Source organism: Montipora foliosa, unplaced genomic scaffold, assembly GCF_036669935.1.
Source record: "Montipora foliosa isolate CH-2021 unplaced genomic scaffold, ASM3666993v2 scaffold_390, whole genome shotgun sequence".
In the NCBI taxonomy this organism is placed as follows: Eukaryota; Metazoa; Cnidaria; class Anthozoa; order Scleractinia; family Acroporidae; genus Montipora; species Montipora foliosa.
In genome coordinates, this window is record NW_027179690.1 from 770,001 (window position 1) to 787,500 (window position 17,500).

Sequence of the window (17,500 nt, forward strand, 5' to 3'; positions counted from 1 at the left end):
GCTTGGTTGAATCTGCTTCAATGGCTATTGCTTAATAGAAAACTGCCTTCCCAAAGTGCTTCTCTTGAGATAAAGCAACAGATCAAAAAGTTATATTTTGTTGTGTTATTTAAGCAGTAGAGGACGTTGTCCATGTTTACATAGCTTCATCTAAATGCCAAGAGCAGTTGAGAGAATTCTTGACAGTTAAGCAAACCCGAGACACAGTCGAGGGTTTGCATAACATACACACCCATATTTCCAACCAGCCAATCAAAAGGTGCATCTGACAACACATAACCAATCAAAATTCATGTGATGTCATAGCTGTGTTTACATACTCTCATCTAAACACAGCTATTGACCGATATTAATGGAGTGCGTTTACTATCCTAATTATTTTATAATTTAGAATGTGCAATGATATTTACACACAAAATACAGTGTGCCTGTTATTGGCAATAATAATAAAATTATGATAACTCTTAGAACAACAAAGTTAGTCATTTATCTTATTACTTTCAATAATTTGCTCAAACCAACAAACTGAAGATGAAGACCATGAATAATAATTTATTTGTGATCAATCATTGTTAAAATTCACATTAAAAATATTAATGGTATTTTGCATCATTTGTTAACTGAATAAAACAGTGAATATATCAAACAACTGTCAACAATGATGAATAGTGGAGCAAAACCTCAGCAGATTTTGAAAAATTGTGATGGAAGACATGGTTTTTGGAGATGCAATTAAGGCAGTTACCCTTAAGGATATCAACGACCAGTGCAAGAAGCTGTGCAAAAAGAGTGATATAGTTCCTCAGTTTTCCTAGTGCCAAGATGTAAGAACAAGGTGTCCAATGATATATATTTTCTAAAAATATGTAAACACATTAATATTTTTGTGAAATTCAGGCAACTTAAATGACTTCATCCTGCATGTAGTTACATTTTGATCAAGATTTGTCCCCCAACATCATTATTTTTCATCAGTAGGTTTAAAATACAAAGGAAATTATTGGGAATCAAACAATAATTATTTAGGTTGGATTCATTTTAACTGAAATTTAACTTTAAAGTTCAACAGTTACAGAGTAAATTAACTACTGGGTGCAAATATACAGATTTGATCCAGTCAGTCAGGGAGCAGGGGTTGCGCAGTGGTAAGAGCACTCGCCTCCCACCAATGTGGTCTGGATTCAATTCCCAAACTCAGCGTCATATGTGGGTTGAGTTTGTTGGTTCTCTTCTATATTGCGAAAGGTTTTTCTCCGGGTACTCCGGTTTTACCACATCCACAAAAAACATATTTGATTTGAGTTAATTTCATTAGTTTCCCCAATTAGTTCTGTAGTGCTAAATCCATTGACACTTAAATAAAGTAGTGTTCATTATGATTATTACAAGTTGATAATAAAAGTATACATAATTCCTAGGCAACAGACAAAATTGATAACATTAGGACCATTAGGCAGGCTTTTAGCTGCAAAACATAAGAAAATAATTTATTACCAGTATATGTGATCATTTATTTTTAGTAATAAATGCTAATTTCAAGGTTGTTTACTTACGCATTATAATATTATTGTCTCTACTTCAATGGAGCTTAGAACATTTCACATGCGAAAGTATTATCACTCGGATGTATTTAACAGCATTTAATTCAGTGCAACTTGATCCCTGTCGTCAGCTCCGGTCAACCGAACTCTCTTTTAAAATTCAGTCGTCCCTCTCTCATCTTAAAAATTTGATCGTGTATTTGAGGTATTTAACGGCGAAATGACAAGCACAGATAGCTTCAAACCCTCGTACTTCTTTCCTTTCAATGTGATGTCGCTTAAATCTAGAATTTCCATTCCATGATTCAACACCTCGTGTAAGAGACTTGGCTTGGTCCGCCATTTTGAAAAAAGATCGAGATTGCGCAGAACGATCGGAAGTCCGTGAATCGCGGACTGTCGGATTGGAACCGGCCAGAGCTCAACCAGAGCTCTCGATCCGAGGCGCTGGCCAAGAGGATCGCAGCTCTGGGAACGAGAATGGTGCAAAGGAGGTTGAAAAAGGGTTGAAAATGTTTGGTCAAAGTGAGAGCGATTTTGATACTGTGGCAATATCAGAATCCTGTCGGAATTTGGTATGTTCGTAGTCTATGTATTTTGATGGTGTTGATCGATTTTTTGGCAGGACTTTGTCAGTTTGTGTTAAGCAGGTGTGATTAGCTCCGCAAGCACCTCGCTGATGACTTGCAGAAATGGCGCGCGTGTCTCGAAAACTGAAAAAAAAATCGTTTGGGAGATAAGCTTATAATTGAGCTCCTAAAATAAATATTCTCGCCGCTTATACCAGATCATACTAGGGCATCTGCCTGAACATCCTGTTTTTTTTACGATACGATTGGTCAACCATGGCTAGGTAAGCCACAAACTGATGAAACTTTCCTGTTTTCTGTGTCTCGATGAACCACAAAGCATATATGTGCTCTAGCAGCACAATAGATAAAGAAACAGTAGTCTTAGCGGTTTTCCTAGAACAAAGCTGCTCTTCCTGCACACGTATCGTGCGGCAGAAATATGACAGAGCTTGATGACCACAAAGCACAACCGAAACGAACATTTTCCGTGGGAACCGAGATAAACAGAACCACAAAGTGAAACCGAAAAATTGCTTTGTCACGTATAATCGAGCTCGGTTACATTCTAATCACATCTTCTGCCCAGGAGGTCCAAAAGAATCCAATATATGTCATACTCGGAATAAAAATAATACTGGAATAATAAGCTTACTGGTAATGACGTTAAAATCAGCATTGACCAGATGGACTATCTGTTTCCATGGCGTTCCAATAACTATCATATTCAGGCGTGCTGTTTCGTGCTTTTCAGCCACGAAAAGACATTGAACCTTTTTTGCCAGCTACTTCAGAGACCAGCATTTCTCTTTTCTTTTTATCAACGATCATTATGCATCGGTTATTTAACAAAGAGCAAACAAAAAAGACATCCCCTGTAATCACTCTAAAAGTAAGATCATTAAAACAAGTATAATTTTGCTTGTTTTAATGTCCTCTGGGAAGCATAAAAAATACTTGTTTCACATTGTAAAACAATACTCTCAAAACTTAAAATAAGTTTAAGTGTCACTTAAAATAAGCTATAAGAAATAAGTATACATTGCTTATTTTAAGACAATTCTATACTAGAAACAAGTTCAGAAAGGGTTGTTTTACTAATCAAAACAAGAAAATACCCCCTTGGTTCTTTATTTCAAAATGATTGAATTAAGGCATCTCCACTTAAAACTAGTCCCTGAACTTTGTTTTTCCTCAATAGTTAACAAAACAAATTTCCTTCAAAATAGGCTCGGGAGCACCTTAAATAAGCCACAAGACAGTCATAAATACCAACTTGAAGACAAGTCCCAAAAGCCCATAAAAAGAGATAGAATTAATAAACACAAACCAAACTGAAGAAAAATCTCAATCCTTTATTTTCACTTGACAACACATCACATTGACATCTTGATCAAAGCTCAATATTAATGTAAAGAGTAATTACCTACAGTCTGCTGACATCATGTTTGCACACATTTTACGATACCTAACTGTCTTTCGGTGTGGTTTGAGTCCTAAAATAAACTCTTCAATAAACAGGAAGATTAGTTCCTGTTTTGAATCATAAGACAGGTTAAATGCAAAGTACGCCCATAACGATTAAGAGTGACATGAAGCAAGTAGTTGGCGTTTTTAATTCTAATAGCATTTTCTTGTCGACTACAAGAAAGACCTGCTCCAGAATCCCATCTTCAACAGTGCACCAAATAATATTATTGGTTGGTTGGTTCTGCTTCTAGTTTTAATCACACCCTCTACATCCCTTTTGTCCTGCAGGTAAAAGGAAAGATTATGAGATAATCAGCAAAATGATGTTTTTAAGACTGTCAAAGTACCAACATTATCATAACTAGTGACCCTTTCTTTAAAGAACTCTTGTAGTGTGAACATACGAAATCTCTGTCCCATGGTACCTTCTGTTTTCCAGGGTCATACTTTTTCATGTCAAAGAAAAACTACTAATTTTATTGAATTTTGATGTGGTTATAAATCTCTGGAGTCAAAGAAATTAAATTGCTACAGTGCGAAACTATAACATAACACTAGAAAGATTAGCACCATCATGTAGAGAATTCTCTGTTGCAAGGAAACCTTGAAGTCAAGGTGTTACAGCTTCCCAATTTTGCTTAAACTCTGCAAAACAGCAGTAGTTTGAACTTCTTGCTTTACAGTGGTTTTCCAATTCATTTAAAAGCTGAAACAAAAATTAACAACTAATTAAGTTGGGTATTTTACATGATAATTAGGAATTGATTCTTCTATGAAGGCCTTCTTAACTACATGTATTTGACAGCAATCATTTGTACTGTAACTGTAATATTATTCATTCCTTATAATAAGCAGGGTGTTCATTAGACATTGGAGATCAGAGAATTCTCCGGGTACTACACACAATTCGCCAGCTAAATTTTGCTTGTTTCCTGAGAGAGCTTTGCCCTTTTAAAATAATCCTCCTGTTACTTTACAATATTCTCCTGCTACAGCAATTCTTAATGAAAACTCTGTACATGTACTGCACATATATCAGTATAATGAGAGCATAAATACACTTACCACATCTTCCAAGAAATCCCATTTCCTTTTTTTAAAGTCATTTGGGAAGATGTCTTTTAAATCTTCACTGGTTAGTTTAACAAACGTTTAACCATCAACACTGTTGTCTAGCACAGGAAAGAAGAATTTAATTTGAGAAATTGCAATGCACAACAAAAATATTTTAGTAAATATTAAAGAGGACACAGTGAACCCTGATTTATATGCTGGGAGCTTGTTGTTCGGAATTAAAATGAAAACACGCGGAATCATCAATTTGCTGCAAAAAGACTAGCATGACTGTTGAGATCTAAAATTATTCTGCTAATTAATAGCAACAATTTCAATTAAGTAAAGTGCAACTTTTCTTTTCATTCGGCGGCCGAGTATTTGCACATGTGCAAGCGAAGCGAAATTTAACACCGCTTTCGAAAAGTGGCTGTGTCGTTTCATTTATTTCTGCCTTTCAAAATGGAGATTTTGAATGAAACTGTCATTGTCTGAAACCGATGCTTGAATGCTGAAAATGGCATTGCTGAGTTTCTAGATTTCAACATTTTCTGCGGGAGCATGCCACCAGACCCCCCTAGCTTCAGGGGCCTTGCGGCCCCTCAATTGTCACAGCCACCTAGTACTTTTCCAGAGTCGGCTGCCTACTTCAAAACATCTTGAAATCCCTGATGTTGGGGAGCCCACGTTTCCTTGTATTTCACCTCACATGTATCAAAGTACATGTAAAAACATTTGAGCCTATAGATAAAAAGCTGAAAAAACTGAACATATTTCATATGATAATCAGGCTCTTATATTGGGTTGATGATGGGTTCATCTCCCTTCTTGCCCAAATATCTTGGCTTTTGACTACGGACTGTTTGTTAAATCTTGAATGACAGCCTGTTGCAGAGCTGTCAAAAAGGGCTGGAAGCCATCGGGAAATAGCTGCCTACTAACTAATCTTAGGCCGGTTACTTTCATTTCGCTGTTAATATTTGGACAAAAATTGAAAACATTGAGAAGGTCAAGAAAAAGTACAGGAAATAAATCCTCTCCAGTTTTCCAAGTCAAAGTAAAGATGCATTTCAACCGCTTTTAACCTGTTTGCCTATAGACTGCAAGCAGTCCCTTGATAAATCAACCACGCAAACAAATAAAATGACCATCCCTTGGTCATTTTATTTGTTTGCGTGACAAGACACGACTGCCTCAGAAAAGTGCACTGGTAATTTGAACAGAGCATAATAATAATAATATCTGACCTGCTAATTGCCCTTTCTCGCAGTCGGAGACTGAATTACTAAGGGCGCAGCTCAACGAGGTCAGGCTGAAGGAGCTGTGCTGCCGGCTAGGCGCTCGGCCCCTGAACACGACCCATGTATGACCTCAGAGCACAGCACCACAGCCTGATGGAATAGGCCGGGGGTCGATTTTGAGGAGGGAGGAAAACCGGAGTACCCAGAGAAAAACCCACGGAGTCAGATTGAGATCGACTGAAACTCAGCCCACGTACGACCCGAGCCAGAGTTGAACCCGGGTCACAGAGGTGGGAGGCACGGTTGATGACCACTAAACCACCCTGACTTCCCTTTGGATGCCCACACTCTGTTTCTAAAGTTTATCACACATGGAACACTGATTTTTTTTCTGTAAAATAGGTTACTCTATTGAACAATGTCTTTAAAATTTAATGTCTCGCTCCTTTTTATTTATAATGTAGTTTGGAACTGCCCTTGAGAGAACAGATGTTATTGAACAAGATTGGACCAAAGTAACATCAAGTACAGAGTTAGGTAAAAATACTCTCTAAAAATGTCTTGTCTTTTCAATAAAGTGCTAGTCTCATCCTAGGCTGGCTTTCATTTTGCAACAATTATTTGTTCATGAACTGTTAAGTAATAATGAAGCAAATTCTCTTCCTCTGGTACTAGAAGACTTGGAGATAATTTTTTGCTGAGCTTGCAATATCTGATATTGAGTTCTTTTTGCTGTTTTTAAGCATTCCAAGTTTTGCTCTGAGAATCACTCCTCAATGTTCTACTGCTCATAAACTAGGGTGTCTTAAAAACGAAGACCTTAAGGGCCCACTGACGGATTTTTCGCGCGTTGCTAGGGAAGTGAAATGTTACTTCCGGTGACTGACGTCATCATATCGTGAGCTGACAAGAAAACCCACTCACCTACCTGGAAAATTTGATAACAATCTCCTAATTGTTTCAATTATAATCGTTTCAAAACCAAACCAAAATTTTTTTAAATACACAACATAAAAAAAAAAATGGGTTGATTCATGTCGGGAAAAAAAGTAGGGAAGAGAAAGCGGCGAGCTTTGGAAGCTGCAAGTGGTCGATGGTCGCCGCCCTCGCTAAGTAAAAAAGATGTTGGCTGTCAAGTTAACTTCTTTGAAGACGAACTGTGCTTAAAAAATACATCGACAGTGGCAACTCAGACTGAGGAAAGATCAGTGGAAGTAGAAATGATCACCCCACTCTCTCCAGGGAAAATTGTGGTGAGCGAAGTGGAGGAATGTGCGAACGATGACATGGTATCCGTAGAACGACTTCAAGACTTTCTGTGCAATTCAAAGTCGCCTTGCGAAAAAGTACCAACTAAGTCTTCTGAACAACTAACAGAAAGTGAAGAGGATAAAGAAACAAGTCGCAAAGTGGACGCCTTTTTTCAAGACAAAGGTCATGACCCTGAACAGCTAACTAAAAAGCATTTAAGGATAAATCAGTCCTCGCTGGTAATCTGCGCTTCGGAAAAATTTCAAAAGTCCTTATTAGAAAGTAAATGCAACAAGTGCAACAATTTAGGGACGCTACAATTTTCGAAACTAAGTGAACCGAAGACGGGAATTTTGAAGCTGGACTTCGTCTGTTCAGAGTGTAAAAAAGAGTGGACCATTTCCACCAGCGATGAAATTATACCGACTCGATCAAAACCCAAAACTTACCTTACGAACCACATCCTTCTGACATTCATTGTTTGTGGCCTGTACTACAAGGACTACGACCATGTTCTGGGCACTCTTGGAATAAGCCACTTCAGCGAAAAGCAATGGATTCGAGTTATAGAGTGGATCGCCCCAGAAGTGGAAAAAATTGCCAACTGGAGCGTTCACCAGGCTCGCAAAATTATCCGAGCGCGCGGAGATGAAAAGAAGTTAGAGGTCATGTTCGATGGGTTTTATCTTACTAGAGGTCACTACTCCAATAACGCTTCGGCTACAATGCACGATGCCAAGACAGGCAACATAATCGGCTACGCTCACAGAACGAAGCGAGGACAAGGCGCCAACTGGGAGGGCACATCTGGCGGGGCAGAAGGGAACATGCTCGACGAGATACTTGCAGATCTGATAGGAAAGGAAAAGATGGCGATAACAAAAGCAGTCTTAGGGCCGATTTACACGGTACGACTTTGTCGCATGCGACAACAGCTTACGACAGGCCCACGACATGATTTACGATTGTTGTGTACGTCAGAAAAAATGTCGTAGCATTTTAAAACATGTTTTAAAACGCTGCGACAATCGTAAGTCATGTCGTAGGCCTGTCGTGAGCTTGTCGCATGCGACAAAATCGTATCGTGTAAATCGGCCCTTAGACAAAGACGCTGCATGTCACGAGGTGTTGCTATCAAGAAGCCCAGAAACGGACATTGTGTACTGCGGCAACCACACTGCCAAAACTTTCCATGCAGACTTGGAAAAAGTAAAAAAGACCCCATGCCAGGTAAGTGCGGAGTACAACGAGTTACAGTAAAGTAGCGTGCGAACTGTAGATTTCAGTACTACAGTTTGGCGTTTCAGATATGTAGAAAGTGTATTACTCGATACTTAGTAAATGACACCGGTGACATAACTATTGCATTTACTTTTCCGGGCGGTTCACAACCGTACAAAACTACATATTGAGGTAATATTACTTCCAAAAATGGTTAACAAGATGCGGACCCCTGTGGAAACACCCGTTCTGCTCAGTTATTGAGTCTTTGCCACTCAAGAAATGAGCAGTAAAGAATGATAAAAAGGACTGATACGCCAAAAAAAATAATGATGAATACTTACCATTCACAGTGCAAGAGCCTTGGTTTGCCAAAGTGCAAAAGAATGTCAGAAGGGATGATTCAAAATGCCAAAAAATGCTTAGAAGATCCACTGGGTGATTTTGGAAAGGCAATCATGAACTACTACCAACACTACACCGATGACCACTCTTCGACATGGTGCAGGTTTCATAAAAAGGTAATCAATAGCAACCTAATAAATTTTACATGACTTGTGAGTGCAGTTACCACAGAGATTTGGGCGCTGTATGCTGTTTCCTCACACGATTAAGTTTAAACAGACACAACACCATGAGAAGCTTGAATGTTGTGGGACCGTGCGCGACAGAAAAAAAAGTGGCATTTATTGGCACGGAAACTAAAGATAGGGTCTTTCGGAGAACGAGAAACTCTGTCTGTTAACCCTTTGGTTATAGCAAGAGTCCATGTTTTGGTTGTAACCACTAAAAATGTGATACACGCATTCTTCTGTCAGCACACATCTTCCAGTTTCAAAACAATTAGTCCACAATTTAGCCTTAAGTCACGCAAACAGTAAACGGATGCCCGTAGATGGTCAATTTTATTATGATGCCTGATAGGGGACTGAATAGTTTTACATGTAAGACATAAGTGATTTTCTGTAAGTTTCTCCGACTCACAAGCTTATTTCTCAGCTTATTACAATGAGGATATGAAGTATCATCTGTCAGGGGGTGAGGGTACATCGCGCTATCCCGGTACTTTGATGCATTATTTATAAGAAACATTGAAATCAGTATAAACAGAAACAAAATAGGCCATAATTGAAACTATGCCTACTTTAATAGTGCCATTATAAATTATAAACTAGAAAATCCCCTGCCTGCCACTCCCCCCACCCCAATAGACAGTACCACTGTTTTTTGTTTGCGTGACTTACGGCGACATTTGTGGACTTGTTTTGATACTGGAAGCAAAATAACAAATGTGTATCGACAAAATAATTCTTGTATCACATTTTTAGTGGTTACAACCAAAGGGTTAACAGACTGAGTTTATCCTTATTCGAAAGATACTATCTTTAGTTTCCGTGCCAATAAGTAAGCGAACGATCCTCGACCGAGACCAACTGCAGTAAACATATTGACCCTTGTCATCATTGCGTGGACAGTCATGTAAGACAGAAACATGTTTCAGTTTAAGGTAACTTACATGTAAATAAAAAGAATGTACCAGCTTTTAGCATAGAACAAAATGCGACTGAAGTCATTCAAAGTGTCCATAATAAGGTAGGCATGTTTGTAGCCAGGTTTCCACAGTGATCTGTGATCAGATAGCGAGGTCGTTTCTAGTTTCTCATTTATTTTAAATCTTCATACATTGTTTGAAATCTATTTCATAAAAGAGAAAATTGTTTCCAGCAATATTAATTAGAGCAAATAAATGCTGTTTTGATCTGGTTGATTACTGTCCTAAATGGGAAGAAAAAGCTCTGCATCTCTGTAGAGATTCAGATGTTTGGTGAAATGCACAGTTACGTTAAACTGAAACGTGCGCCAAAAGTGGTTACAAATATTTAATTATCGATAGCCAAAACTCAAACATTGCTCTTCCCTATTAAAGGTTTTCCGTCCAGCAACAAGCAATTCCTATCATTAAAAAATTATCCTCCGTTTTGGGCAAGCAGGATAATGCTGTCTTGAGGTAGCTACATGTACATGTAGATTGCTTCTCCTGAACGTGCTAAGCTATTTGAACTTACCTCTCCGGATGCGGGTGGGTATCACGCTAAATGTATCACTTGGAAAAAATATCCAGCCATATACGTATTTTAGCTAAAAATTCACAGCGGTAAAAAATGGTTTGCTCACCTTTTACCCGGGGACGGACTACACGTACAGAAATGCAGCAAATAATATAATACATTAGAACGACAGCCAGAGTTAAGTAACTGATTTGCATTTTTGAGTACTCCTTGATCTATTTCTACTAATCTTTTCTTATCGAATAACAAGTAGGGAGCACTCATGTATCCAATAACAAGTGAGCAGCCTTCGAGTTTCGCCGATAATACAGCGTGACAAATGTCTCGTTACTGCGTCGTAAATGAATAAACTGGGGTTTCACTGTTTCTCGCTCACTCACGCCACACTATCGGCGATAATCGAACCAAACTAATGTCTGGCTCAGTCGCACAAGCGCGACAAAATGGTTGTCTCGCTTTGTCTCGCTCAGTTCTTGCCTTAAAAACAGCTTTATGGCCCGAATCGGGCCCGAATCTCGCTCATTCAGGCCACAAATTCTCGTACGGGTGAGTACAATGCTTCCATGGAAAGACCCTAAAAACAACCGCCCTTCAAGGAAGGGCATTCTAGAAAGTGCAACAAGACGCATCATGCAACTCCTAGAAGACATTTGTGAATCATACCTCCAGAAAAGGTTGAAAACAGAGGAACTGAAGGCAGCTGCTTTACAAGGCAACATGGTGTTTAATTTAAGTAATAATAATATTAATAATTGTCAGGGTGACACTTGTAAAGTCAATGATGCATCCTTGGAAACAGATGTGGGTGGTAGCCCTTCCAGTACACCAGACCTTGTAGTGGATGACGATTTCTCCCTTAAGTCAGAGTCACAAGCCTCAGAATTGAGCAGTCAGGGATCAGAGGTATCAGATTCCACAGTTCCAAATGGTTCAAAAACTAGAGAAAATGCTAAACATGTTAAGAGGCCTATGAATGCTTTCATTTTGTTCTCCACGAACCATCGTAAATTCTTCAATCAGTTGTATCCTGGAAAAGATAATCGTAAAATCAGCACCCTCCTTGGTGAAATATGGAGAAGTATGAAACCAGAGGAGAAAGAGCCATACCGAATGGAGGCTAAAGAATTAATGAGACAAACTAAAGAATCGCATCCAGATTTCAAGTACGTTTATGGGGTAAAGAAATCAGGGACATTGACGGCCAATGGGGACAGTACCAGGCCACCTACATGTACCTTGGATCGTGGCTACAGGTGAGATTTTCCCTGCAGGCTCTCTTGTCTCCCATAAAACCCAATTCAAGGTAGTTTTGAAATGATCACGTAATGAAGGACTACATGTATTTTTGAAACCTTTGGTGACCAGTAATAATGGCTTCAAATGTCTGAGACTGTAGAAAAGAACTGGAGGTTCACCATTCAGGGACTTCCTGGTAAGGTCAACCAGTAAGAGATTGGTATCAGGGGTTAACTAGAAAAATGACCCTGTTTTAGACTGACTTCTTGAGACAAGACATCTGCACTATAATGGACAATTTAATGCTTCTGGAAAGAAATGCCATAAAATTAATACAGCCACAATGATGGAGTTGCTGCATGAAGGTTAGTACATAATAAGGCTATCAGATCTCCTAAAAGTGGCACTCACAGATTTTGCTGTTACACCTGTCCAGACAATTTTACTTGTCAATGGGGTACTCTTTTTTGGGGCATTAAAGGGCTAACAACATCTAGGTCCACAGAAAAACTGTCAGCTCCGATTTTCAAAGGTAAGGATGAAATTATTTTTAACTCATTGACCGCTGGGAGTAAGATTTTACCCTGTCTAACGCCAGACGTTTTCACTTGTCAATTGGGGGTGTCCTGGGGAGTGAATGAGTTAACCAGTCAAAAACTATATGGCCCCTCCATTAGCTCATTGACTCCTGGGAGTGACACGTGTTAACAGATTTTACTCTGTCCAACACCAGACAATTTTACTCATCAACTGGGGGCATCCTGGGGTGCCTGCGGAGGAGTGAATGCCGATGTATCAGTGTCATCCAGGATCATTTGCTTTTTGTTGTGTTTCAGAGGTGCTTTATATGCAAATGGGAAGGATTTTAAGCCTGCTTTGAAGAGGACCCAACGCCAACGAAGTAATACACGGCCAGGTTTGTATGTGAATGTATTTAGTTTGTTGGATTTGGACTAGCTAGATAACAGCCTGTGGGGCAGGGGCGTTACTAAACACAGGAACGGAACGGAATATACCGGAATAAACCGGAATATGTCGGAATGAGGCGGAATGACACCGGAATGAGACGGAATGAACAAGAATGGTACCGGAATATACCGGAATGAGGCGGAATGACAAGAGAATAAGGCAGAATAAACAAGATGGACGGGCGTTACTAAACACAGTAAAGGAACGGAATATACCGGAATATACCGGAATGAGGCGGAATGACAAGAGAATAAGGCAGAATAAACAAGATGGACGGGCGTTAGGGCGTTACTAAACACAGGAACGGAACGGAATATACCGGAATATGCCGGAATGAGGCGGAATAACACCGGAATGAGACGGAATGAACAAGAATGGTACCGGAATATACCGAAACGAGCCGGAATGACACACAAATAAAGCGGAATATACCAGAATAAACCGGAATATACATGCCGGAACAAGGCGGAATGACTCTGGAATAAAACCGAATGACACTGGAATGAGGCAGAATGACAACAGTATAAGGTAGAATAAACCAGAAGGACATCAGAATCAAGCTGATTAGCGTGGACCGGAATGACAAGGAACAAAAAGTAATTTTTAACATTCTAGACTGTGAATGAATAAATGTTGCAGAATAGAGAGACTGACAAAAAAAATTACATGAAGGGGAAGTAATAAGGCTTGGAACGAGTGACGATATGTTCTCGGCAATTCTTCATGTAAATATATTATCAACGATCGATCTTTTTTCTGTGCTTCTGACTTCTTTCATCAAACAAGGAAACACTGCGTTCAGGTTCGATGGCATTATTGCCAACAATCGGGAAGAGAAAAATGAGTAAAATTGTCTGGTGTTGGACAGAGTAAAATCTGTTAACACGTGTCACTCCCAGGAGTCAATGAGCTAATGGAGGGGCCATATAGTTTTTGACTGGTTAACTCATTCACTCCCCAGGACACCCCCAATTGACAAGTGAAAACGTCTGGCGTTAGACAGGGTAAAATCTTACTCCCAGCGGTCAATGAGTTAAAAATAATTTCATCCTTACCTTTGAAAATCGGAGCTGACAGTTTTTCTGTGGACCTAGATGTTGTTAGCCCTTTAATGCCCCAAAAAAGAGTACCCCATTGACAAGTAAAATTGTCTGGACAGGTGTAAGAGCAAAATCTGTGAGTGCCACTCTTAGGAGATCTGATAGCCTTATTATGTACTAACCTTCATGCAGCAACTCCATCATTGTGGCTGTATTAATTTTATGGCATTTCTTGCCAGAAGCATTAAATTGTCCATTACAGTGCAGATGTCTTGTCTCAAGAAGTCAGTAAAACAGGGTCATTTTTCTAGTTAACCCCTGATACCAACCTCTTACTGGTTGACCTTACCAGGAAGTCCCTGAATGGTGAACCTCCAGTTCTTTTCTACAGTCTCAGACATTTGAAGCCATTATTACTGGTCACCAAAGGTTTCAAAAATACATGTAGTCCTTCACTACGTGATCATTTCAAAACTACCTTGAATTGGGTTTTATGGGAGACAAGAGAGCCTGCAGGGAAAATCTCACCTGTAGCCACGATCCAAGGTACATGTAGGTGGCCTGGTACTGTCCCCATTGGCCGTCAATGTCCCTGATTTCTTTACCCCATAAACGTACTTGAAATCTGGATGCGATTCTTTAGTTTGTCTCATTAATTCTTTAGCCTCCATTCGGTATAGCTCTTTCTCCTCTGGTTTCATACTTCTCCATTTTTCAGCAAGGAGGGTGCTGATTTTACGATTATCTTCTCCAGGATACAACTGATTGAAGAATGTACGATGCTTCTTGCTGAACAAAATGAAAGCATTGTGGACTGACGCCTTCAAACTTGATATCTCCTTTCTGCAAACAAAGATTTCCTTTTAATTTCTATAAATGTCATTATTTTTACATGAAGCTTAATGATTACACTCTTTAGTCAGTTTGCTTGTCCTTCTGCACGATAGCTCTCAACGAAGAGTGCTTGTCTGTTATTGACCAGCACTGCCTTAAACGTAATATAAAATTGGAAGGTTCAAAGTCAAGAGCTTTGGATTACTTCATCCCCTTACAAAAAGCACTTTATTGTGCAGTTTCTCAGACAACGCTGGGCCCAGCTTGAGCACTCGTGATCATACTCATTCAGTATGACCATTAAAGTCCTTAAAATAAAAAACAAGTGCACTACATTAATGCAAGGTATTCAGGTCATCTAATTGTTAATGTCACTTTTAGCAGTAAGGAATTGCGATAATTATAGTGTTGTGTTCTAATGATTGAGCGATCAAGCCAGGAGCTGGTAATTTTGTGAGTTCTTAATTATTATACAATACTAATTTATTCAGTTCCCCAAATGAGCAGCTCCCAGTTTGTTGGATTATTGGTAGAGCACTCACTACACCAGTATTGCAGAGATGACGCATTTAAATCTGTTTTAGCCTTAATATATTTTTAGGCCTTTTTTATCGTTATTCTCGAACCATTGACTCCTGAACTGCCCTTCATTGATGAGTAAAATCATCTGGACACAGTAAAATATACCATTTAAGTCTCAATTCTCGGAGTCAATGCATAGTTTATGGGGTGTCTTGAAAACAAAGACCCCAAGACCCCGAAAACCAAGAAAGTAACCCAAAACCCTCAATTTGACTAACCTAGCTAGCCCTAAAGTTGGTTTTTATCATCCGAAGAGAATAAAGATGTCCGGCCACATGTGGAGCGTGGTTACTCAGTTAAATAATTATGGCAAATCACTCAGCTTTCACTTTGAAACACGTTGTAGTAAAATGTATTGCCAAATTTGGTAACAACATTACATCTCTCCCCTCTTTGGAGCAAATCCACATCACGGGTAATGAAAACAAACAAAATACAATTTAAACAAACCAAACAGTTCAGTCCTAAAAGCCTAACAAGGACTTAGCAAGTTCACACGCAATATGCTATCAGTCACAAACAAAATCATCCAACTAGACTGGGCGTGTTCGTGTACGCTGCGGGTACCGCTTTGATGGTGCAGGATCGGACTGCATCGGCGCTGCAATATCACTGAAGCCTCCTTGGTTCTCAGTACTGGCATTCTCTTCCTTCGCTGCGGGCACGCTTTTGTAGAACGAAAAATTCCTCGTAACCTGGACGCCATCATCATTTTCTGCAGTGATCATAGATCCCTTTTTCTCTACAATGAAGTGCGGTCTTGGGTCATATGGTGTGTCACTTTTCTTCTTTGAGTCATCTCTCTTAACCAGTACCTTGTCGCCTTCTTTCGCGTTTGACGGCTTTTCGTAACGCTTGTTGTCTGCGTGCTCCTTCATCTTCGCTTTCGCTGTCTGATCATCTCTCGGATCTCAGGGTCTGAGCAGGGTGTCCTCAACTCGGGTAGCTTCATTTTCATAGGCCTGCCAAAGAGTGCTGTTGCTGGAGCGATCCTTGTGGTGCTGTGAGGTGTAGCATGGTAGTTTCTCAGCAGCCTGTTCAGCTCCTGCCTGTAGTTCTTGTGCTCCACTTTTGCTGTCTTGATAACTTTCTTCACGGTGCGTACAAACCTTTCGACCTCCCCGTTCGCTGTTGCCCACTTTGGAGTTACCTTTCGATGTTTGAAACCGAGGTCGTCTGCAAATGCCGCAAACTCCTTGCTGTTGAACGGAGGGCCGTTATCAGGCCTTATAACGTCTGGGATTCCAAATTCTGAAAACACTTTGTCAAGCTTCGGTATGGTTGTTGTCGCTGCGGTCGATTTAACTATCTCCACCACAGGGTACCTGGAGTAATCGTCAGTAATCAGAAGGAGGTACTCCTTGTTCGGAATCTCTGCAAAGTCCACACTAACTTCCTTCCACGGCGCGGCTGGGAGTGGCAACATTAGTAAGGGTTATCTCTTGCACTCAGGAGTAGTAGGCAAACATGCGTCACACGACTTGACCTTGGCTTCTACCAGCCTGTCGATGTTTGGGAACCAAACTTTCTCGCGCAATAGTGACTTCGTTTTTACGAGTCCTTGGTGGCCTTCGTGCGCAAGGTTGACCACATGTTCGTGGAGACTTTTCGGGATAACTAAACGGGTTCCGCGTAGAATTAGATTACCAGACGCACTCACGGACAGTTCGTCCTTTATTCGTTTTAGGAGGCGAAACTCTTCGACATCGACACAGCCATGTTTGACTACGTGGTGCCAGGTGCCTTTCACGATAGCTTCTGCTACAGCTTTCAGAGTTGCGTCGCTCTGAGTGGCTTCCTCAATGTCCTGTACCTTCAAGGCTTTGGGAGTTGAAGTGGTTGCAAGGTAGCTGACGTACTCCTCGGCCACTTTCTGCTGTCGGCTTGTTTCGCCTGCATGCTTGGTTGGGTGCCGCGATAGGTAATCTGCGGGGTTGACTTCTCCTCTCCGATACTTGACTGTGATCTGGTACGGCTGGAGTCTTAATGCCCATCTCTCGACTCTTGCGGGAGGCTCAGAGCTCGGATTGCTATAGATAGACACCAGGGGCTTGTGGTCCGTGTAAATTGTGACAGGCTTTACGTAAACGTACAAGTGTAAGTGTTCATAAGCCCACGCTATGGCGAGGGCTTCCCGCTCGGTCTGACTGTATCTTTGCTTGGTTGCTGTAAGAGAGCGACTTGCGTAGGTGATAACGTGCCTTTCCTCGGTGTTCTGGTCGACTTGCGAGAGAATAGCTGCCAGGCCGACAGGACTTGCATCAACCGAGATCTCTGTAGCCTTCTCTGGATCAAAATATACGGTGACGGGCGCGCTCACCAGTGCCTCTTTCAGCTGGCTGACTGCGCGGTCGTGCTCTGCTGTCCAACACCACGGTTGGTCCTTGTGAGTGAGCTTGCGCAAGGGCTCCGTCTTGGTGGCAT

General features: G+C 40.5%; 1 protein-coding gene, 1 long non-coding RNA gene and 1 pseudogene across 2 annotated transcripts in view; all 3 read right to left on the reverse strand.

Moving 5' to 3' along the window:
* LOC137987773 (uncharacterized) overlaps positions 1-17,500 on the reverse strand; it is a 144,078-nt gene that overhangs the window by 13,773 nt on the left and 112,805 nt on the right. The gene's annotated exons all lie outside the window — the stretch shown is intronic.
* Positions 3,545-10,574, reverse strand: LOC137987781 (uncharacterized). The gene is made up of 3 exons (XR_011120705.1): positions 10,522-10,574; positions 4,646-4,752; positions 3,545-3,862 (listed from the first exon to the last, which is right to left on the reverse strand). It is a non-coding gene; the product is annotated as an uncharacterized lncRNA (long non-coding RNA).
* Positions 14,611-17,500, reverse strand: part of LOC137987780 (G-protein coupled receptor 157-like) — an 8,796-nt pseudogene continuing 5,906 nt past the window's right edge.